Source organism: Myxine glutinosa, chromosome 3, assembly GCF_964187855.1.
Source record: "Myxine glutinosa chromosome 3, kmMyxGlut1.1, whole genome shotgun sequence".
In the NCBI taxonomy this organism is placed as follows: domain Eukaryota; kingdom Metazoa; phylum Chordata; class Myxini; order Myxiniformes; family Myxinidae; genus Myxine; species Myxine glutinosa.
Window position 1 is genome coordinate 218096223 of NC_136263.1, and position 24555 is coordinate 218120777.

Consider the following 24555-nt stretch of genomic DNA (forward strand, 5'->3'; position numbering starts at 1 on the left):
GCAAATGCCGCAGTCATCGGCGCCGACCAGGCGATGTCACCTTTGCCCGGCTTGCCCCGGAGGGCCTCGTGCAAGGGGCGGGGAAGCTGGGCGACGTGGGGCACGAAGCGGTGGTAAAAATTTACCATGCCCAGGAACTCCAGGAGCCCCTTGATTGTGCGGGGCCGCGGGAAATCCCTGACCGCCTCCACCTTGGCCGGTAAAGGGACGGCCCCGTGCCTGGTGATGCGGTGCCCCAAGAAGTCGATGGCGGCGACGCCGAAACGGCACTTGGCGGGGTTGATGATTAGGCCATGCTGGCCCAGGCGTTCGAAGAGCGTGCGGAGGTGGAGCAGGTGCTCCTCCCGGGACGCGCTCGCGACCAGGATGTCGTCCAGGTAGACAAACAGGAAAGGTAAGTCGCGCAAGACGCTGTCCATAAGCCGTTGGAACGCCTGGGCCGCATTCTTCAACCTGAAAGGCATCCTCAGGAACTCGAAGAGGTCGAAAGGGGTAATGACGGCCATCTTCGGGACGTCGTCCGGTTGGACGGGGACCTGGTGGTAGCCCCGGATGAGGTCCACCTTGGAAAACACGGTCGTGTTTGCCAACCGGGCGGAAAAGTCCTGGATGTGCGGGACCGGGTAGCGGTCTGGGGTGGTGGCATCATTGAGCCGGCGGTAGTCCCCGCACAGCCGCCATCCTCCGCCGGGCTTCGGCACAATGTGCAGAGGAGAAGCCCAAGCGCTGTTGGAGCGCCGTACGATCCCCAGCCGCTCCAGCGTGGCGAACTCCGCTTTCGCCACCGCGAGCTTCGTGGGCTCAAGTCGGTGTGCCCGGGCATAGACCGGCGGCCCGACCGTGGGGATATGGTGCTCCACCCCGTGTTTAACGGCTACCGCTGAGAAGGTGGGCCGTGTGAGGGCCGGGAAACTGGCGAGGAGGTGGGTAAAGTCGTCCGCTGCCGGAAGCGTGCAAACTAAACTCGCCGGGACGGACCCCTCCAGCAAGCCGCTTGGCAAGCCGCTCGGTGAGACGCTCAGTGAGCCGCTCAACGAGCCGCTCAGCGAACAAGCGAGCGAGCTGAAGGTTTCGGCCTGGACGAGCCGTCTGCGCTTCACGTCGACCAACAGCCCATTCGCACATAGGAAGTCCGCACCGAGCAGTGCCATTGGCACGCTGGCGGTCACGAACGACCATTGAAAGCGCTGCCCTCCGAACCGCAGGGAGAGGCAACGCTTCCCGAATGTGCGGATGGGTGTACCGTTGGCGACAAGCAAAACGGGGCCCCGGCCCGCAGTTTGCTTGTCGGACATGGAGGCTGGGAGGACGCTTACCTGCGCTCCTGTGTCACAAAGAAAACGGCGCCCAGACAAGGTGTCCGTGATGAACAGGAGGCTGCCGGAATGGCCGATGCTCAGGCCCGCTAATGAGCGCCGGCCCGGTCGTTTCCCGGCCTGTCAAAAGAGCACGACGGGTGACACGTTTTAGCCTTGCGGCCGAACCTGGCGTGTTAGTAGCACCAGGTTTGCGCGGCCGCGGCGGCCGTGGTGTTGGCGGTAGTGGGCGGGGCGGAGCAGCGGCTACGAGTGAAGCCGGGGGCGCTGTAGCCTCTGCCCCGGGATCCACTACGGCAGCACCGAACACCGACCGCGTGTCGCAGGCCGCAAAAAACATGTCGGCCTCTACGGCCAGGGCGCGGGGTTCCTTTATCTTGGAACCGGCCAGCGCGAGGCGTACCTGTGTGGGTAGCTGGCGGAGGAAAAGCGCCCGGAATAAGAAATCCGGGGGTTGGTCCCCAAGCAGCGACAGCATAAAATCCATCCGCACGGATGGTCGTGTGTCGCCGAGTTCACGAAGGTCCAGGAGGCGGTCGGCCCGTTCGATCTCCGTGAGCCCAAACGTGGCGAGCAGGAGACGTTTGAGTGCCTCGTATTTGTTGTCGCCCGGCGGGCGCCGAAGGTTGGACACGACTCGGGCGGCAGTGCCGGGCCCGAGGGCGGCGACCACGTGGTAGTACCGGGTCTCGTCCGCCGTTATGCCTTTCACCCTTATGTCACAGACAACCAAGTGGTGCTGTGAAACGGCCTCCTCCCCCGGGATCACCTTTGTGTCTCGGAGGTGCCCCCTATCTCGCCTGCGCACCATCAGGTAGTCAACGGTTGTCGTCGACCCACCGGACGTGTATGTAACAAGCTTATTATCTTCTTTCTGGAACTGAGTATAACAAATCAACAAATCAGCTCCATCAGCAAACTCCAAAATCCTTTCCCCTTCTCCATTTCTCACACCATATCCGTAACCACCATGAACTCCCTCAAAACCGTCCATACTCCATCCCACATGTCCATTTAGGTGTCCTCCTACCACAACAACTTTTTTTTTTTTTTTTTTTTTTTTTTGTATACAAGATCGAGGCTCGTGAAAGAGCGAACATTATCACACAGAAAGTGTGACATTATCACACAAACCGACACATAAAACATATAACATCGGGAGCGGTAGACAAGATGGGGAGAGAGGGGGAAGGACACAAACACAACATTTGAGAGCAGGGACCGAGAGACATGGAGACATCGAGAGATCTGAGAGAGGGCGAGGGCTTTGGGGGGGGGGGGCATGGGAAGGGGGCGGTGGGAGAGGTATAAAACATATGGACACTGCCAGGACTTCCAGGAAAGAAGTTGGAATTTCAAACAAGGTGGATCTGGGGTGAATTAGCGGGGGTAGAAAAGATCAAGGTTTTGGATGGGGGAAGATAAGAGATGGTGGTGAACAGCTGTTTTAAAGACCTGGAGGAAGGAGTGGGATTGAAGGGAGTGAGGGAGTTTGTTCCAGAGGCGGGAGAAAAGAGGAAATGAAAGAGTGAAGGTGAGCAGAGAGCCGAGATTTCGGCAGTTTAACCATCAGAGGGTTGCTGGCAGATCTTGTGCGACCTGTAGGAATATTTGGGGGACAGAGCACAGAGAGAGCTGGGGGTGCAAGGCCGGAGAGGAGTCGGTAGAAGACAGAAAGACCACCTACCTGCCTGCGGTGAGTGAGTGAAAGGCCCTCAGAGATAGCTTCATCGTGGGAGATTCCAATAATTCTGAAAGCTTTGGTTTCAACAGCGTGAAGCCGAGCTAGGTGTGAGGCAGGAGCACCGGCCCATAGGGGAGAACAGTATTCCATTGAGCTGCGGATGAAAGCCTTGTATGTGGTGAGGAGCTCAGGTGTGCCGAGGAAGGACTTCGCACGACGGAGGATGCCCCGTCGGCGACTGGCTTTGGAGGCCAGCTTGGAAATGTGGTTTTCCCAAGAAAGATCATGGCAGATAGTGAGACCCAAAAGCTTGAGCGACAGAACTTCTTGGAGAGGATTGTTGAGAAAGTAGATGGGAGGGTTGTCCAGTCGATCTTTTCGGAGAGACATAGTAAGAGTGTGAGATTTGTCAGGATTGAAAGACATGTTCCACTTGTTTGACCAGTCTGTGATTTTGTCCAGGTCTTCAGAGAGTGAGGAGGCTGCAGACTGCCGATCTGAGGGAAGAGGATTGGAGCGGCAGAGAGTGGAGTCATCAGCAAAGAGATAGAGAGGATTTTCAAGAGAGTCAGAGAGATCATTGATGAAGACCAGAAAAAGCACGGGGCCCAGAACACTGCCTTGAGGAACTCCAGCCTGAACAGGAAGAGGAGATGAGAGAAACCCATTCAGGGCCACACGTTGACGACGACTAGAGAGGAAGTCCGCCAGCCATGCATGGAGATTTCCATGGATACCAAAGGAGGAGAGTTTGGTGAGCAGAGCGGGGTGCCAGACCGTGTCGAAGGCACGTGATATGTCAAGGGAGACAGCTCTAATTTCCTGTTTGGCATTGAGGACCTCCATCCATTGTTGAGACAGCAGAAGCAGCATGTCCAGAGTAGAGTGACCTGGTCTGAAACCAAATTGATGATCAGAGATCAAGCCATTGGAGAAGAGGAAAGATTTCATATCCGAAGCAATGATGGATTCCATGACTTTGCTGATAATTGGGAGAAGGCTGATTGGTCTGTAGTTGCTAGGATCTGTTTTTGCACCTTTTTTGTGCAAAGCGGTGATGTTGGCTGATTTCCAAGCAGATGGCAGTTGACCTTGAGCAAAAGAGAGGGTGAAGAGAACAGAGAGAGGGTGAGATAGAGCGGCAGAGCAGGATTTTAGGACCCATGGGCTGATGCCGTCGGGTCCAGTTGCAGAATCAGAGTCGAGGGTTGACAGAAACTTTTCCACCTTGTCAGGAGGAAAGGACACGGAGTCCAGGAGCAGCAGGGTACGACTGGGTATGGTGGGTACAGAGAGGGATGGGTTTGGGACACAAGATTTAGAGGCAAACACAGAGTTGAGGCATTCAGCTTTTTCACGTGCGGAGTCAGCTGTGTAGCCGTTTGAGGTAAGGGAGGGGATGGAGGGGGAACAAACACCAGAAACGGATTTGACCAGACGCCACCAGGATTTGGAAGAGGGAGACAGATAAGAGAGTTCGGTCTTGAGAACGGAGAGATATTGTTTCCTGGCTCTCCTGAGGGTGGACACACACTTGTTTCGGGCTTTGTGAAAGGAAATGAGATTTCCTTCCGTTGGATTTGCTTTCCAGGAGACGAAGGCAAGTTGTTTCTGGGCAACAGCCTCACCACAAGATTCCGTGTACCATGGACGGGATGAAGGGTATGACAACTGAAGACGAGATGGGATAAATCTGTGCATGAGAGAGAGAGCAATTTACTTTGGAAGAATTCCCAGGATGAGTTGATGTCAGAGGTGGTAGAGATGGGAGACCAGTCCAGATGATTGATGGCCGCTTGAAGACCGTGCCAGTTGGCCTGAGTGAAATGACAGACTCGTCGACGCTGCGCAGGCTCCCTGAGGATGGTCAGAGAGATGTCCACTTTAACAAGGACATGATCAGATGATCCGATTGGAGCAGAAGAAGAGCAGCAGACATTTTCAGGGAAGTTAGTCATAACCAAGTCCAGAAGAGAAGATGTTCCGTTGACTGAGATCCGGGTCGGGAAATTGACAGATTGTGTCAGTCCCAGTGAGTCGCAGAAGTCCTTTGCTGAGGAGCCATGGCTGGTGAGAGAGGTACCCACACCCAGCCAACTGGCATGATGACAGTTGAAATCACCACATATGAGGAAGAGAGAGTTGGGATGAGTAGATAGAAGTTGGTCCATATTATCAGACAGCGAGATGTAGATGGAGTCATCACTGTTTGGTGGACGGTACAACACACATATGAACAAGAGGTGGGAGCGAAGGGGAAGCCGTAGCCAGAGGTATTCCTGGGCGTGAGGTGGAGAGAGTGCAGTGCAGGGCGAGTGAGGAAGAGAGTTTTTGATAAAGATAGCAACCCCGCCTCCAGGACGAGGCTCAGGTCTATCATACCGGAGGAGGGAGTAGCCCGGGAGAGATACTAAGGAATCAGAGACATCATAAAGGAGGAAAGTTTCTGTTAAGCAGATCACATCTGGTTTGACAGAAGCAACCTGTATGGAGAGATCAGTTAAGTTTGAACGAAGGCCCCGGATGTTTGAGGTCCATACCGTTAATGAAGAGGAAGGGGGAGCATCAGATACAGAACAGGGGGGAGGAGGGGTAGGGTAAGATGTGGAAGAGGTGGAAGAGGTAGGGAGAGCTGTTGAAGGTGTGTCAGAGATTTCAGAATAGCTCGGAGAAAGGGAAGGATGGGCCGGACAAAAGGTTTGATGGTGATTGGGTGTGGCACAATGAGGTGTTATTTGAGGAGGGGGAAGAGCGAGGCAGAAGGTTGGGGGAGATGGAGGTGAGAGTTTGAAGGGGGAAGAAGCGGGGAGGACGCTTTGAGGAGGGGGAGTGAGAGGGGGGAAATTGAGAAGCAATGAGGGTGGGGAGATTTGAAGGGGAGGGGTGAGGGGGGAGTTTGGGAGGGAAGGGACAAGGGGAGGGATTTGAAAGGGATGGGATATGGGGGAGATTTGGAGGGGAGGGGTGAGGGAGGAGTCTAGGAGGGGAGGGTCGAGGGGGCGTCTTGGCGGGGAGGGGTGAGGGGGTAGTTTAGGAGGGAGGGGGCAAGGGGGGAGATTTGAAAGGGATGGGTGATGGGGAAGATTTGGAGGGGAGGGGTGATGGGGAAGATTTGGAGGGGAGGGGTTATGGGGAAGATTTGGAGGGGAGGGGTGAGATTGGATTTTAGAAAGTGTACGATTTATGGGAAACGAACATTTATTGCAAAATGAGTTTCTTGTGACCTTCGAGTTAAAAATACGTTTAAGGACGCTGGATGGAGGATGGAGTGCAGGAGAGTTTAGGGAATGTAGAAAAAAGGCACTATAGGAGATGGATATTTTTTTTGGGATGAATTGATTTGGTGAGCAAGTCGAAAGCAGCCTTTTAAAGAAGAAGAAGAAAAAGGTGTTATAAAATATGACGGAATACATAACTTGAGGGGAAAGTGTAAACATTGAAGGTTAATAACAGTGAAAACTATCTGGGGAAATGGGGGAGAAACACGTGGTCGAAGAACGAACGAACGAATAAGAATGAATAAACGAATAAGAGAAGGAAATGTTTTTTTTTTTGTTGTTTTTTTTTGAGTTGAGATTTACACAAGGAAGTAGGCTATGGGTGAAAAGTCTGGGAATACAGAGAACGAAAGTTATTGGATCACAAACGACGGACCGCCGAGAGAAAAACAAAGCCTCAAGGTTGTACAGTGTACACTGTACAAGGCCTCAAGACACGACACGAATTAACACGATTTTCAATACAGGTATGAAAGATTTGCACCGAAAAATCTTCGTCGGGACACAATATACGTACAACACCATAAATAAATACAGTTTTAACGAAAATACAAATGGGAACAATCACTTAACTTCGATTTCAAATCGTTCGCGACGCGGCAAAGGCCTTGCTCGCGACACGGCAAACAGACGATCAATTTATGAAAGATAAACACCGAGAAACAACCAAAGTTGCACACAATAACTTCACTCACCGAAAGATAAATACAGTTTCGACAAAATACAAATGTGAACAGACTTAACTTCGAATAACGTGGAGACCGAGTGGAGCTTCGAAAATCCCTCCCACCGTCTCCAAGATCTCGCGAGATCTCCGAGATCTCCGAACTTCCTCATCTTTCACGTTTTCCATCAGCTTCTCAATCGCACACCAGAACTTGTCCTTCTCTTCATCGCTCCGACCAACCCGCGGAGCATATCCCGAGATGACGTTCACCAAGAGCTTTCCAATCATCATTTTCACCATCATCAACCTATCACTCACTCTAGTCACACTCACCACACTGTCTACAAACTCCTCAGAAAACAGGACACCAACACCAGTCACGCCCTCCCGGCACCCTTGCCACACAAACTTGTATTTCGGTCCCTGCCGACCCTTCACCATTCTCACACCACTTCCCTTCCATCTCGTCTCTTGCACACAACATATGTCCACTCTTCTTGTAATCAATACTTCCACCACTTCTCCTGATCTCCCTGTCATTGTCCCTACATTCCATGTCCCAAAACTCAGAAACCGATCTCCACTTTGGGCTGTACCCTGCCCATATGTAGTTGTGATTGTCATGGTTCTCTTTTTGAGGCAATGTTTTTATGGCCGGATCCTCCCATGTAGATCAAATTTGTGCAGCCTCTTTCTAATGGTAGACTCGTGCACTTTGACATCAACAGTGGCAAGAACTACCTGTCGGTCCCGTGATGACATTCTGGGGTTCTTAGAGACTTATTTCAGCATCTTGCGGTCTGCTCTAGGGCTGAACTTGCTGGGGCGGCCTAGCCTGAACAAGTTGGCAGTTGTTTGGAATCTTCTCCACTTGTAGATGATCTTCCGGACAGTCGAATGATTGATTTCAAATTGTTTGGAGATCTTTTTAAATCCCTTCCCAGACTCGTAGGCATCTATAACCTTCTTTCTGAAGAACTCAGAGAGCTCTTTTGATCTCGGCATTGTGATGCCGCACACTTCAACAACAAAGAGCAAACCAAACTAAATGTCTGAGGTTTAAAATGAGACACGTTCCTCCAAGATCCTCTGTGACGATGTTCTAATCATTTGCACCTGAGCTGGTGCACCTGATTCTAATTTTAGGTCGATGAAGTAGTGATAAATGTGGGGGTGTACTTACTTTTTCCACATGTGAAATTTGCATTTATGTTTATTTAAATTATACAATGGACTACAAAATGTAAATGTTTCATGATATTTGTTATGTTATATCACCTTTATCTGTCAATATTGTTGAAATGAAGATCAAATAGCTGTATGTTGAAATATGTTGAAAAAGTCAAAACTTTACATGGGGTGTACTTACTTTTTCACGTGACTGTCTGTGTCTATATCTATATATATATATCTATATATATATATTTATCTATATATATATATATATATATATCTATATATATATCTATATCTATATATATAAAACACAGTTTGTGTGTGTGTGTGTAATGTTACCGATAGACTCCTAAACGGAGAGGCTTACGTGCTTGATATTTGGCATAGACATGGCCATTGAGCCTGGGACGAACATGGCCGAACTCAAAATATTTGACGATCCATATTTTTTATTCATATTTACCTCAGCGCATTTCAGCGTACGGAATCAACGGAATCAGAACAGGTGGGCGCTGATTCGCTCAGAGCGATCACGTGATGACGCTATGACGCTATGAACGCTATGACGCTATGAACGATATGACGCTATGAACGCTATGACGCTATGAATGCTATGACGCTATGAAAAAAAAAATCGCTATGACGCTCAGAGCTCGCTCAGAGCGATCACGTGATGACGCTATGAACGCTATGACGCTATGAAAAAAAAAATCGCTATGACGCTATGAAACGCTATGAACGATATGACGCTATGACGCTATGACCGATTTGACGCAATGAACGCTATGACGCTATGACGGTATGAAAAAAAAAATCGCGATGACGCTATGAAACGCTATGAAGCTATGACGCTATGAACGATATGACGCTATGAACGCTATGAACACTATGACGCTAAGAAAAAAAAAAATCGCTATGACGCTATGAAACGCTATGTACGCTAAGACGCTATGATGCTATGGAAAAAAAAATCGCTCGCTTTGCCAAGGGGCTTGCTCCCCCCCCTCGTTCCCCTCCCCTCCCTTTCCCCCTCCTCCTCCCCTCCCCCGCCCGGCAATGCCAGGTACTTCTGCTAGTATATATATATCGTTGTTTAGTTGCTATTCTGTCATTTCCTTTGTGCTCCCACATACCGTTGATATGTTATTTGTTTCCAATCAATGTGGTGCTGTTCCTTCACTTCCATACGACAATTCAACTTCCAATAACAAATTAAACCATCTTGGAGATTAAAGGAATGGGTTTCTGCTCAACCTGATGAATGGCCGTATGAGCTTGTATTTGAAAGAGATCTGCTCGTTGTGTTGTAAATTTCAGCAAGTAGGTGCTTCACAATATACTTATAAATCCACATTTAACACAATGGTTGAACAAACAAAAGCAGAAAAGAAAAAATGCTTTGATCCATGCAAGTGAACCTTGAGTGCGAGGTTGCATCTTGCAGTTTTCTGTGACGGCCCAGAGGCTTCGTGTGCGACCCCATCCAGATCTACTGTCATTGTAAAGATGCGTGAGTGTCGAGTTCCAGACATTGGAAGAAAACGAAACCGCAGGAATGAGCGGATCTGCATCAGCTGTGCAAAGGCATCGTTGGGACGAGATTTTCGTTTTCGCTTCATAACTAGCAAAGACAAATCGATGGCAGCTCCAGTTTGTGGACAGAACACAACATTTCATCGCCCAAATAATGCATGACCCCTACTACCTTTCCTTGCTTGTCATTTCCATTCACATATATTGTACTGTGCTGCGATTCGCAGCTGCAGAGCAGCAGGGGCGATAGTCTCGGGTGCAGACGGACCCCAGGGGCGAGACTCGTGGGCGCAGATGGGTACAAGGGGCAAGATTTTCGGGCTCAGATGGGTCTAAGAGGCGAGATTCGCGGACGCAAACGGGCCCCAGGGGTGCGACTCACGGGCGCAGACGGACAGACAAGGGAGCAACATGCAGGTGCAGATGAGCTGCCGAGGGCGTGACTCATGGGCATAGACAAGCAGCTGAGCGTGCAACATGCAGACACAGACAAGCTGCCAAGGGCGAGACTCGCAGTGCAGACAAGTCTCCAGGGCGACACTTGCCGTGCAGATTACCTTCTTTTATGTTGGACATTTCGTTAATGCCCAGCACCAGATGTAGTTGACCAAAGGCCACCAGCCGCATAGCATACTTGGAAGAGGGGGAGGGAGGAGGGGGGGGGGGGGGGAGAGATGGGAGGTGTAAGAATCTAGATTACACACAAGTAACATTGGCATAAGACAAGTCCTTTCCGCACATCATGCCTGCACTACACCAACACCAGAAACCATCACCCCTCCATACACCAGCTATCCACAAGTCTTGCAAATATCCCTGTGCCCCTCCATCTCCATGGCAACTCGGGACCTATCCAATTCCTATTTATTCGTATGTACTCCCTCTGCTACCACTACCTTTCTTGGGTGACCATTCCATGCATTAACTTCCTCATCAAATTCATCCATGGTCTGTACAAAGAAGCAATATTTTTCAAATTGTACCTGTTTATGCACTCGACGATAAAATAAACTGTGCTGGCAGATGGGTTTATTCACGTGATATGGAACATTTCACAGCTCAAATTTGTGCCCAATATAAGGCAAACCAAGTTTTCCTTTCGACTTAAGAATCAGAATTCCGAAATAGGATTTGCTCATTGTGTTGCACAGATGGATGATTCAGGGAGATTTTTTTACCAAAGTCACATCAGTAGTGGGTGCGACTTCCATCAGCGTCGAGGATACTGCGACCCATTGAGGCTATGACAGCAGTAACAAATGCTTGTGGGAGGGCAAGCCAAAGATTGACCATTCCAAAGGGTACTCCACCAAGTTCCCAATCCTTTTTGTGATCCTACTCCCACATGTAACCCCCAGGGAGCTGCAGTGAGAGTGTCCAGGGAAAGAGAGAAGAATACGTCTCTCGGTGCATTTCTGCGTGCTGAGAGAGTTAGTCAGACTATGTGCTATAGAGACGAAAAAGTTATCACAGGGTGTGAAGAAGGGTCAGTCGGGAAACCGATCAAGAGCTGGAAGAGTCCCTGGAATGACTTGAGCTCTCCGGTACAATACTCAGCACCAGCCTGTCCACATCAACACACTAACCTGCCCCCAATCATGGGTGACAGGACGACAACACTGTACATTAATTACCAACAACGCCACCTGTCCTCCATTTTATCCTTGTTGCTTTATCTGCCTCCGCTTGAGATTTGTTCATTTGCAAATTTGCCCTTCCCCTACCCATTCTCTGTTTGTTACCAGGGTAACAGCAAGTCGTGTTTTTTTTTATTATTGTTGTGGCAGTAAGTGGTGTTCAAGATAAGATCAGTGTTTGGAGTGTTTGTCTTGTTACGGCTCCATATACAGTACGAGTCTCCAATTAAAAGGATGACTGAACAACTGCACCTTCACAAGAGGACTGCAAAGAAAATATATGGGGGTGGGAGAAGGGGGGCTTGCCAGACGCCCCCCCCCCCCCCCCCAGAGGGACAGCGAAAATGCATGATCCGTCAGGATCTAAAGATGCATTCCAACTGCCTAACGAGCACGTGATTTTTGTTCAAGATTTGCAGATATGGAAGAAGCTGCAACCTGCATGTCTGGAGGATGAGGGATGTCATGGCACCGGGTGGAGTCATCAGCAAATAGGTAAAGAGGATTTTCCAGAGAGTCAGAGAGATCATTCATGAAGATCAGGAGGAGGACGAAACCCAGAACACTACCTTGGGAACTCCAGCCTTGACTTAAAAGGAGATGAAAGGATTCCGTTGAGAGCCACACATATGGAGTTGACATTGCATGCCATAGGCAGAGTGGTTGGAGAGAAAGGCAGGTTGCCAGACTGTGAAGCACGATATACTGTCATGGCCAAAAATATTGGCACCCTTGCACTGTTTTCAAATAATGTACCATTTCTTCCAGAAAATTATTGAAATTTAAAAATCTCTTGGTATCCACAAATGTATTTCTTTGGTTTGCAGTGGAACAAAACAAACAAAAAAAAACTGAAAAAATTACTAAATCTTAGCTTATTCCACACAGAAATCCGAATATGGCCCGGACAATATTATTGGCACCTTTTAGAAGTTGTTAGAAATAATGATATTTCAAACAGGTGATTCTCCTTTACTTTGGAATTGAACTCACCTATGGTGAGTTGCAGGTGCCCACAATATAAAAATCACTTATTCAACCTGTTTGAATCGAGAAAAGGAGTCATTCTGCTGTTTTGTGTCACAGTGTGCGTTGCAATGAGATTGGAGAAAAGAAAGAAAACCAGACAATTGTCTGAGGAGGTCAGACACAAGATTGTTGCCAAGCATGGACAATCTCAAGAGGCGCGTGCGATTTGGTCTCTTCCGAAGACAGAAGCCTCTTCCGGCTCTCTTCCGGTCGTTCGATTTGGACTCTTCTCTTCTCGGAAGCTCTTCTGCCTCTTCCCATCATCCAGCAGAATAGGCGCGGAAGAGGCAACAGAAGAGGCGCGAGAAATGCTGCTGGTTATACCTACACAGCAAAACTTGCAAGTGAAAACACAATCTGGATATTTGCATCAACTTGTGATGTAGTGCCATCTTTGTCTAATTCTTCCATCATGAGCACGAGTATTACATGTTTGGCCGCCATCTTGCTTCTCTTCTGCCTGTTCGGCGCAAAGCAATCTTCCGGAAGAGGCTTCTGTTTTCGGAAGAGACCAAATCGCACGCGCCTAAGGCCACAGGTTCATCTTCAGAGACCTTGATGTTCCTGTGTCCACCATACGCAATGTTATCAGGAAGTTAAAGGCCCATGGTACTGCAGCCAACCTCCTGAGGCGTGGCCGCAAGAGAAAACCTGATCGAAGATTAAAGGTGAAGGATTGTTTGAATGGTGGAGAAAGCACCTCGATCAACTGCAAAACAGATTCAATATGACCTTTAGACACAAGGTACGACAGTTTCAACTCACACCATCTGTCGCCAACTCAATGAAAGGGGGTTTTATGGTAGGAAACCCAGAACGACCCCACTGCTGAGAGAGAGACATAAGAAAGCCTCACTGGAGTTTTCCAAAACACACCTGAACAAGCCAAAATCCTTCTGGGAGAATGTCCTGATTGTCCTGTGGACAGATGAGACCAAAGTAGAGCTTTTTGGGAAAGCACATATTCTCTATGTTTACAGAAAAAAAAATGAAGCCTTCAAAGAAAAGAACACAGTGGTTGGAGGAGGTTCAGTCAAACATGGAGGTGGTTCAGAGATGTTTTGGGATTGCATTGAATTGTGCATTGAATGCATTGAATGTGTGCATGGCATCATGAAACCAGGAGATTACCAAGGCATTTTGGAGCGCAATTTTCAACCCAGTGTCAGAAACCTGGGTCTCCGTCAAAGGTAATGGGTCTTGCAGCAGGACAATGACCCAAAACACAGTTCAAAAAGCACCCCGGAATGGTTCAAGACAAAACGCTGGACTGTTCTGAAGTGGCCAGAAATGAGTCCAGATCTAAATCCCATTGAACACCTGTGGGAAAATCTGAAAACAGCAGTTGGGAGAAGGCACCCTTCAAATCTGGGAGAACTGGAGCAGTGTGCACAAGAAGAGTGGGTCAAACTGCCAGTAGAGAGGTGGAGGAAGCTTATTCATGGCTATAGGAAGCACTTGACTGCAGTTATTTTGTCCAAAGGTTTTTTGTGCTACCAAATATTAAATCTCGGGTGTCAATAATTTTGTCGATGCCATTTCTTTTTATCTTCTGATTTTAAAGGATATATTAAGTTTTGAATCAAACACAAAGGTTCTGTCATATTAACAGTGAAATAAAGAATTGTGGAGACCAAATACTTTTGTCAATTTCAACTTATTTTTCGAGAAAATTGTGAGTTATTTGAAAAAAGTGCAAGGATGACAATATTTTTGGCCATGACTTTATGTCCAGAGAGACAGTGCTGATCACATCTGACATTGTTGGCTTCCATTCATTGTTGGGAGAGTGGAAGCAACATTTCCAAGGTGGGGTGACCTGGTCTGTAACCAAATTGATAATCTGAGATGAGGTTGTTGGAGAAAAGGAACGATTGCATATCAACGGCGATGATGATTCCATGACTTTGCTGATGATTTGAAGTAAGCCCACAGGTCTGTAGTTGAGAGGATCAACTTTTGCACCTTCTTATGTAGTCCATTGAGGTTGGCAGATTTCTAAGCAGATGGACAATCTCCTAGCGCAAATGATCAGGTGGACGGATCTGTATCCGGACGTAAACAAAGATCTAATGGCTTGTTCTTGTCACCTAACCATCTCATCCACCACGTTTTGTCATATCTCGTCCACAACTTTTTGAAATATCATGCCATATATAGTTTTTGGCACTGTCACTGAATGGTAAAGAATCACTTCAAGAATTTAAAATATTCTCGTATTCGGATCTACATCAAAATCAAACTGATTCGTCCTTGTGATACACCCAACCTCTCCACCAAAGTTAGTCCGAATCCATCAGCAGCTTTTTGAGATATCCTGTCCACAGACAGACAAACTGACAGACAGACAAACAGACATGGGTGAAAACATAATCTTCGAATATATATGCAGTGCAGTATATGAAAATATATGCAGTATATGAACAATGATGCAGTATATAATAATAATAATAATAATAATACATTTATTTTATATAGCGCTTTTCAAGAAGCCCAAAGGCGCTTTTGACAGAGTACAAAAAACAAGTGCAAAAAGACAAAAATCAAGAGGTAAATAATCAAAGCAAAAGGAAGGAGAAGGAGAAGAGATACAACAACAACAACAACAACAACAACAACATGCATTTTAAAGGCCATTTTCCCTGCTAGAGCGGGGGTTAGCCGTGCGGTTCCCATGACAATCTTCTCCATTTTGCCCTATTTTCTGCATCTCTCCTTGTTAACCCCCTTGCCCGCATTTCTTCTCCCACCATCTTTAGCCAAGTCTTTCTCGGTCTTCCCCGTCCTCTACTTCCTTCGACATTCATTTCCATCACTCTTCTCAACCAGTCACTTTCATCCTTCCTCAACACATGACCAAACCATCTCAACCTGTTCCTCTTCACAGCATCAATCACAGGCTCGATTCCCATCATCTTTCGCAATTCATCATTTGTCTTCCTCTCTCTCAACGATACTCCGCACATCCGTCGAACCATTCGCATTTCCACCCTTTCCAACCTTCGTTGCTGCTCTACATTCATTACCCATGTCTCGCTCCCATAAATCATAACACTTCTCACACATGCAGCATACACCTTTCCCTTCAGCTTCAACGACACTCCCCTCATCATCAGCACGCCTCTCAGTTCCTGAAAATCCTTCCATGCACATCTCACTCGAGCAACCGTTGCCGAGTCTGATCCACCTTCTCCATTCAGCATGTCTCCGAGGTAGCAAAATGTTTTCACACCTTCCAGCTTCACGCTGTCTCTAAGATCCAACTCAACATTTCCTCCATCTGCAGCTCCCTCTGTGCACACCTTACATTTGAATGTAGATGCCACACTGGTTAATGACCCTCTCAGACCATGACATTTTTGATGAACCCACTCAGCGCACATTGTACACTGAATGGAGTTCACTCCGACACCCTTCCTACACACAGCACAGGGCCACTTCCCAGGTCTTTCCACCTCACCACATGCTTTACCACTTGCCATCACCTTCGTCTTTCCGATATTCACCTTCAGACCTTTTGCCTCCATACATTCCTTCCACGTGTTCATCTTTTCCTTCAGTCCATCCATACTTTCCGCAATCAACACCATATCATCTGCATAGAACTCCCACGGTAAACCCTCCTTTACGTTCTGAGCCAGCACCTCCATCACAGCTACAAACAGTAGTGGACTTAGTACCGACCCCTGATGCACTCCCACCATCACCTCAAACTCACCACTGTTCCCGTCCTTCGTCCATACAGCTGTGCGCGCTCTTTTGTACATTGCCATCACTACTCTGATCAACCATTCCTCCACTCCTAACTTCCTCAATGCCCATGTCAATACTTTGGGTGGAACCCTATCGAATGCTTCCTTCAGATCAACAAACCCAAGAAACAACTTCTTCCACTTCTCCATGTACTTCTCCTACAACTGCCTCACAACGAAAAGCGCGTCTGTCGTTCCTCTTCCTGGCATGAATCCAAACTGCATTTCGTCGATCTTCACTTTCTTCCTTATCCTCCTCTCCAACACCCTTTCCAATACATTCATTCCATGGTCCAATAACTTTATCGCTCGGTACGAGCCACACTCCAGAGGGTCACCTTTCCCCTTGTATAGAGGGACGAGGGTACTCAGTTCCCAATCCACTGGAATGCGGCCTTCTTTCACCACCAGATTGCAGATCTCTGTCATTCTCTTCACACCCCAATTTCCCGCTGCCTTCAACATATCTCCCACAACTCCCGTCGGCCCTCCCGCTTTTCTGCTCTTCATTGGTTTTATCGCTTCCTCAACTTCCTTCTCAGTTATCTTCTCTGCCGGTCCTAAAACTGGATGACTCTCTATGTTGCCATCCCATTCATTCTCTGCATTCAACAGTATTTCCATATATCTCTTCCATCTTCCTTTAATTCCATCTGGGTCCACAACGATTTGTCCCACTTCATCCTTCAAGCAACTCACCCCCATCACATCACACCTCTCTTTCGCTATCTGCTTTGCAATCCTGAATACTGCTTTCTGACCCTCTTCCGAATCCAAGCGTTCTCCGAACATTTTCCTACATGCATCCTGCGCCTTTGCTACCTCTTTATTTGCAGCCTTCCTGGCTGCCTTATAACTTTCATGCTCTGCTGTTTCTGCTCCTGTACCCTTTGCCTTCTGCCACTCCTTGAACTTCTTCCTCTTCTCGTCAATCCTCTTTCCAGCTTCATCATCCCACCACCATGTTTCCGAGTGCCTCGGTGGTCTTTTGTCCATCCACATACCTCACCAATGGCTCCCAACAGACTAGCTTTCATTGACATCCAACCACTTTCAAGCTCAACCACATCATCCTCGACCCTACTCAGCCTCTCTTTTAATGCCTCCCTTACTGTCACCTCTTTCAACCTCCACACCTTCATTCTCGGTTGGTACTTCACCCACCGAGCTCTCCTCGCACCTTCCACCCTTACGTCGCAGACAACCAAGTGGTGCTGTGAAACAGCCTCCTCCCCCGGGATCACCTTTGTGTCCCGGAGGTGCCCCCTATCTCGCCTACGCTGCGCACCATCAGGTAGTCAACGGTTGTCATCGACCCACCTGACGTGTATGTAACAAGCTTATTATCCTCTTTCTGGAACTGAGTATTACAAATCAACAAATCAGCTCCATCAGCAAACTCCAAAATCCTTTCACCTTCTCCATTTCTCCATTTCTCACACCATATCCGTAACCCCCATGAAATCCATCAAAACCATCCATACTCCTTCCCACATGTCCATTTTGGTCTCCTCCTACCACAACTTCCTCATCTTTCACGTTTTCCATCAGCTTCTCCATCGCACACCAGAACTTGTCCTTCTCTTCATCGCTTCGACCAACCTGCGGAGCATATCCCGAGATGACGTTCACCAAGAGCTTTCCAATCATCATTTTCACCATCATCAACCTATCACTCACTCTAGTCACACTCACCACACTGTCTACAAACTCCTCAGAAAACAGGACACCAACACCATTCACGCCCTCCAGGCACCCTTGCCACACAAACTTGTATTTCTGTCCCTGCCTACCCTTCACCATTCTCACACCACTTCCCTTCCATCTCGTCTCTTGCACACAACATATGTCCACTCTTCTTCTGACCAATACTTCCACCACTTCACCTGATCTCCCTGTCATTGTCCCTACATTCCATGTCCCAAACCTCAGAGATAGTCAGGGGTTAGTGTGAGGTAGTGAGTTCCAGAGGGTGGGAGCAGCGATGGAGAAGGCCCTGTCCCCCCAGGATCAGAATTTGGTCCGCATGGGGGGGGGGGGGGTCAGGAGGTTGGTACCAGCACAGCGGAGGTTGCGGGTGGGAGTGTGTCTGGAGAGGAGGTCAGTCAGGTTGGATGGGGCCAGGTTATGGAGGTCAAGAGGAGGATTTTGTGCTGGATTCTCTGGGGGATGGGGAGCCAGTGAAGCTTGTAAAGGTCGGGGGTGATGTGGTCACGGGTCCGGGAATGTGTGAGGAGACGGGCAGTGGAGTTCTGAATGTATTGGAGTTTATTGGTGATTATTGAGGGTGAACCAAAGAGGAGGCTGTTGCAGTAGTCCAGACGGGAGGTGATGAAGGCGTGGATGAGGGTTTCTGCAGCCGTGGAGGAGAGGGATGGAGGGAGACAGGCGATGTTTTTCAGGTGAAAGAAGGCTGTCTTTGTGATCTTTTTAGTGTATTTGTCGAAGGAGAGGGTTTGGTCAAAGATGATGCCAAGATTCCGGATGTGAGGGGAGGTGGATACTGGGAAAACGTCGATGTTGAGGGCAAAGTTATGGGTGGATTTGGTGAGCGTTTTTGGGCCAATGATGATTATTTCAGATTTATCATAGTTAAGTTTGAGGAAGTTGATTTGAAGCCAGGATTTTATTTCAGTGATGCAGTTTGTCAGGATAGAGTGGGTGGCGGTGGAGATGGACTTGGTGGAGATGAAAAGCTGGATGTCATCGGCGAAGCAGTGGAATTGGAGACCATGACGGCGGATTAAGTGACCAAGGGGGGACAGGTACAGGATGAAGAGGAGGGGGCCAAGAACTGAACTTGGGGGACACCTTGGGGGAGGGGAGCAGTGGAGTATTTGCAGTTATTGATTGAGATGAACTGGCGTCTGTCGGAGAGGTATGATTTGATCCAAGAGAGGGCAGTGCCGGTAATGTTAAAGGTGGTTTCAAGTCGGTTGAGGAGGATGGTGTGATTGATGGTGTCAAAGGCGGCGCTGAGGTCGAGGAGGATGAGAATGTTGAGGTTGCCAGCGTCAGAGGAGAGGAGAAGGTCGTTGGTGATTTTGAGGAGAGCAGTTTCAGTACTGTGGTTGGAGCGGATTCTGGATTGGAATGTTTCATACAGGTTATTGGCAGAGAGGTGATGTTTGAGTTGAGTGGCTACAGCGCGTTCCAAAACATTTGACAGAAAGGGTAGGTTGGAGATGGGTCTGAAGTTGTTCAGGGTGTCAGGGTTGAGTCCAGGTTTTTTCAGAATGGGGGTAACAGCAGCAATTTTGAAGGATGGTGCGACGATGCCTGTAGACAGGGAGGAGTTTATTGTTGCAGTGATAAGTGGAGAGAGAGCAGGAAGGGAGGCCTTGACAAAGCTGGAGGGGATGGGGTCAAGAGTGCAGGTGGCACTTTTAATTCCTATGAGGAGTTCAGAGAGGTCAGTAGGGGAGACTGGGGAGAACTGAGACAGGGGTTGGCAGGATAAGGGGGGGCAGGTGGTTTGAGGGGGAGCAGGTGCGGTGGTGGTTAAGCTGCTGTAGATGTTGTCAATTTTGCTTTGGAAGAATGAAAGGAAGGAGATGCAGTTGTCTGCTGTGAATGACTGGGTGGTGGTGTCCATGGTGCTGGGGAGTTTGTTTATTGTAGAGAAAAGTGCTTTTGGGTTTCCAGAGCCAGAGTGGATAATTTGAGAGTAGTAGGCGGAGCGGGCGCGGGAGAGGGCATCTTTGTAGTGTTGTAGGTGGTCCTTGTAGGCTTGGGAGTGAATTGTGAGACCTGTTTTATTTCGGAGTCTTTCAAGTTGGCGAGCACGAGTTTTGATCAGGCGGAGTTCAGGGGTAAACCAGGGAGCAGAATGGGTGAAAGAAACTGTTTTGGTTTTTATAGGTGCAAGCTGGTCAAGGCAGGAGGAGAGAGTGTGGTTGTAGTTGTCAGTGAGGTCAGAAGGGGTGTGGAGGTCAACGAAGGGAGAAGTGGACATTTTGTCAGAGAGGGTGGATGAGAATGAGGTCGGTGAAAGAGCGTTTAGCTTACGGAAGTTGGTAGTGCGATAATGCCAAGGTGCTGGGGTGGGGATGTTGATGGTCATAGTGATGGCTAAGTGGTCAGAGAGGGTGAGGTCGGAGCCAGAGAGATGGTGCAAAATTAATCCAGTAGAGCAGACAAGGTCCAGAATGTGCCCACGGTTATGGGTAGGAAAGTTGACATGTTGAGTGAGGTTAAAGCAAGTGAGTAAATCAGTGAAGTCAGTGGTTATTGTGGAGTCAGTGGAGTCCATGTGGATATTGAAATCACCGAGGAGGACGATTGAGGGGGAGAGGGAACAGAGCTGGGTCAGAAAGTAGGAGAAGTCAGACAGGAATGATGGGTGTGGTTTGGGAGGGCAGTAGACGACAGCCATGATTGACTGTGTGTGACCAGAGAGTTTAATAGCCAGGTGTTCAAATGATGGAGCAGATGAGATGGAGATGAGGCTGGTCTTGATGTCCTGTCGATGAATTACGGCAATTCCACCACCTCGGCCCTCCGAGCGTGGTTTATTGATGTAAGAATATCCATTGGGTGTAGTGAGGTTGAGTGCGAAGTAGTCCAGTGGTTGTTGCCAGGTTTCAGTGAGACAGAGAAAGTCCAGTTTATTTTCCAGAATGTAGTCATTCCGGATGAGGCTTTTGTTGTTGAGGGGCCGGGTATTGAACAGGGTTTTTTTTTTGTTTTTTTTTTATACTGAATCGAGGCTCGTGAAAGAGCTAACATTTACTTCACAAACAAATCAACCAGACAAACAAAATACCCAAAAAGAGGGAGCGGAAGACAAGATGGGGAGAAGGGGAAGCACACAAACACAACATCCGAGAGCAGGGAGATGTGTGGAAGGGAGAGGGCCTGGGGGGAGGAGGCATGGGAAGGGGGGGGGGGGAGGGGAGGGAGAAGTATAAAACACAAGGACACCAAGGACTTCCTGGACAGAAGTTGGTATTTCAAAAAAGTGGAAATGGGGTGAAATTAGCGGGGGTAGAAAAGATCAAGGTTTTGGATGGGGGAAGATAAGAGATGGTGGTGAACAGCTGTTTTAAAGACTTGGAGGGTGGAGTGGGATTGAAGAGAGTGAGGGAGTTTGTTCCAGAGGCAGGAGAAAAGAGGAATGAAGGAGTGAAGGTGAGCAGAGAGTCTTGATTTTGGCAGTTTAACCATAAGAGGGTTGCAGGCAGATATTGTGCGACCTGTAGGAATATTTGCGGGACAGAGCCCAGAGAGAGCTGGGGGGGCAAGGCCAGAGAGGAGTCGGTAGAAGACGGAAAGACCACCAACCTGCCTGCGGTGAGTGAGTGAGAGGCCCTTGGAGTTAGCTTCATCGCGGGATATTCCAATGATTCTGAATGCTTTGGTTTCAACAGCGTGAAGGCGAGCTAGGTGTGAGGCAGGAGCACCAGCCCAGAGGGGAGAGCAGTATTTCATTGAGCTGCGGATGAAAGCCTTGTATGTGGTGAGGAGCTCAGTTGTGCCAAGGAAGGACTTCGCACAACGGAGGATGCCCAGTCGGCGACTGGCTTTGGAGGCCAGATTTGAAATGTGGTTTTCCCAGGAAAGATCATGGCAGATAGTGAGACCCAAAAGCTTGAGTGACAGAACTTCTTGGAGAGGATTATTCAGAAAGTGGATGGGAGGGTTGTCCAGTCGGTCTTTTCGGAGAGACATCGTAAGAGTGTGAGATTTGTCAGGATTGAAAGACATGTTCCACTTGTTTGCCCAGTCTGTGATTTTGTCAAGGTCTGCAGAGAGTGAGGAGGCTGCAGACTGCCGATCTGAGGGATGAAGAATGGAGCGACAGAGAGTAGAGTCATCAGCAAAGAGATAGAGAGGATTTTCAAGAGAGTCAGAGAGATCATTGATGAAGACCAGAAAAAGCACAGGGCCCAGAACACTGCCTTGGGGAACTCCAGCCTGAACAGGAAGAGGAGATGAGAGAAACCCATTCAGGGCCACACGTTGACTACGACTAGAGAGGAAGTCCGCCAGCCATGCGTGGAGATTTCCATGGATACCAAAAGAGGAGAGTTTGGTGAGCAGAGCGGGGTGCCAGACCATATCGAAGGAACGTGATATGTCAAGGGAGACTGCTCTAATTTCCTGTTTGGCATTGAGGACCTCCAGTCCTCCATCCATTGTTGAGAAAGCAGAAGCAGCATGTCCAGAGTGGAGTGTCCAGGTCTGAAACCAAATTGATGATCAGAGATCAAGCCATTGGAGAAGAGGAAAGATTTCATATCTGAAGCAATGATGGATTCCATGACTTTGCTGATAATTGGGATCAGGCTGATTGGTCTGTAGTTGCTGGGATCTGTTTTTGCACCTTTTTTGTGCAAAGCGGTGATGTTGGCAGATTTCCAAGCAGATGGAAGATGACCTTGAGCAAAAGAGAGGGTGAAGAGAACAGAGAGAGGGAGTGAAAGAGCGGAAGAACATGATTTTAGGACCCGTGGGCTGATGCCGTCAGGTCCAGTTGCAGAATCTGAGTCGAGGGTTGACAGAAACTTTTCCACCTTGTCAGGACAAAAGGACACAGAGTCCAGGAGCAGCTGGGTACGACTGGGTACGGTGGGTACAGAGAGGGATGGGTTTGGGACACAAGATTTAGAGGCAAACACAGAGTTGAGGCATTCAGCTTTTTCACGTGCGGAGTCAGCCGTGTGGCCATTTGAGGTGAGGGAGGGGATGGAGGGGGAACAAACACCAGAAACAGATTTGACCAGACACCACCAGGATTTGGAAGAGGGAGACAGATAAGAGAGTTCGGTCCTGAGAACAGAGAGATATTGTTTCCTGGCTCTCCTGAGGGTGGACACACACTTGTTTCGGGCTTTGTGAAAGGAAATGAGATTTCCTTCCGTTGGATTTGCTTTCCAGGAGACGAAAGCAAGTTGTTTCTGGGCAACAGCCTCACCACAAGATTCCGTGTACCATGGACGGGAGGAAGGGTATGACAACTGAAGACGAGATGGGATAAATCTGTGCATGAGAGAGAGCAATTTACTTTGGAAGAATTCCCAGGATGAGTTGATGTCAGAGGCAGTAGAGATGGGAGACCAGTCCAGATGATTGATGGCTGCTTGAAGACCGTGCCAGTTGGCCTGAGTGAAATGTCAGACTCGTGGACGCTGAGGAGGCTCTCTGAGAATGGTGAGAGAGATGTCCACTTTAACAAGCACATGATCAGAAGAGCCGATTGGAGCAGGGTAAGCTTGATGTTGCTTTGAACGGTGGGGATGAACTCAGGTGATTTAGCCAGGGTTTGCAGGCAGGAGGTGCGATCGTGTGCGTTGCTGTGACCAGGTGCGCTGGGACGACCAGAGTACGGGAATGAAGTGACCTGTTTGTAAGGAAACAACCTTACGACCGGAGCCTCTAGGAATGTATCTGGGTCATCGCAGGAATCCGTGGTATTGCATTGCTGAGATGCATTATGGGGTGGAGTGAGTATTGAGCAGAAGAAGCCTTGCGGCGGAGTACCTTAGAGCCATGCCCGGCAGGAGCGAAGGGACGAGTAAGAGGCCAAGGTTGAGGAGGATGAGTAGGCCTTGCCGCAGCGGCAAACGACCGCAGCCGCTAATCAAGACAGAAAAGGCCGCCGCGGCAAACAGCCGCAGCCGCAAACCAAGACCACAGCCGCAAACAACGGCCACAAACAACGGGAGCGGGCCTGAGGAAACAGTGGAAGAGCCGGGCAGGCGAAGCCAGGAGCAGAGCCGGGACCGAGCAGAGGGCAGACCCAACGGCCAAAAAGCCGCCACGACCACCAGAAAAGCAGACTATGTACAATGACCCAGTCGGAGAAGCGGCGAACAAGTAACGCCAGCGTCCTCTCCAGAGCGGACCGGAAACGGAGATCTCAGGATTACCCACCCAACATTTCGTTGCGATCGGTTCAGCTGTTGTTGCGGTACCCACGCATTCTTGAGAAACAAGGATATGTAAGGATATGGATATGTAAGGATATGTAATTACAAGTAATTACAATTACAAGATATAATTACAAGATATGTAATTACAAGGATATGTAAGGATATATGACAATGATGCAGTAAGGACGAGAACAGTGGTCAGTTTGAGGTGAAGGTGGGAGTGCATCAGGGGTCGGTACAAAGTCCACTACTATTTGTAGCTGTGATGGAGGTGCTGGCTCGGAACGTAAAGGAGGGTTTACCGTGGGAGTTGTTGTATGCAGATGATCTGGTGTTGATTGTAGAAAGTATGGATGGACTGAAGGAGAAGTTGAACAAGTGGAAGGAATGTATGGAGTCAAAAGGTCTGAAGGTGAATATCGGAAAAACGAAGGTGATGGCAAGTGGTAAAGCATGTGGTGAGGTGGAAAGAACTGGGAAGTGGCCGTGTGCTGTGTGCCGGAAGGGTGCCGGAGTGAATTCCATTCAATGTACAATGTGCACTGAGTGGGTTCATCAAAAATGTAGTGGTTTGAGAGGGTCATTAACCAGTGTGGCAGCTACATTCAA

General features: G+C 48.7%; 1 protein-coding gene across 3 annotated transcripts in view; it reads right to left on the reverse strand.

The window, feature by feature from the left end:
* Nucleotides 1-24555, reverse strand: part of LOC137422863 (uncharacterized) — a 635168-nt gene that overhangs the window by 151162 nt on the left and 459451 nt on the right. The gene's annotated exons all lie outside the window — the stretch shown is intronic.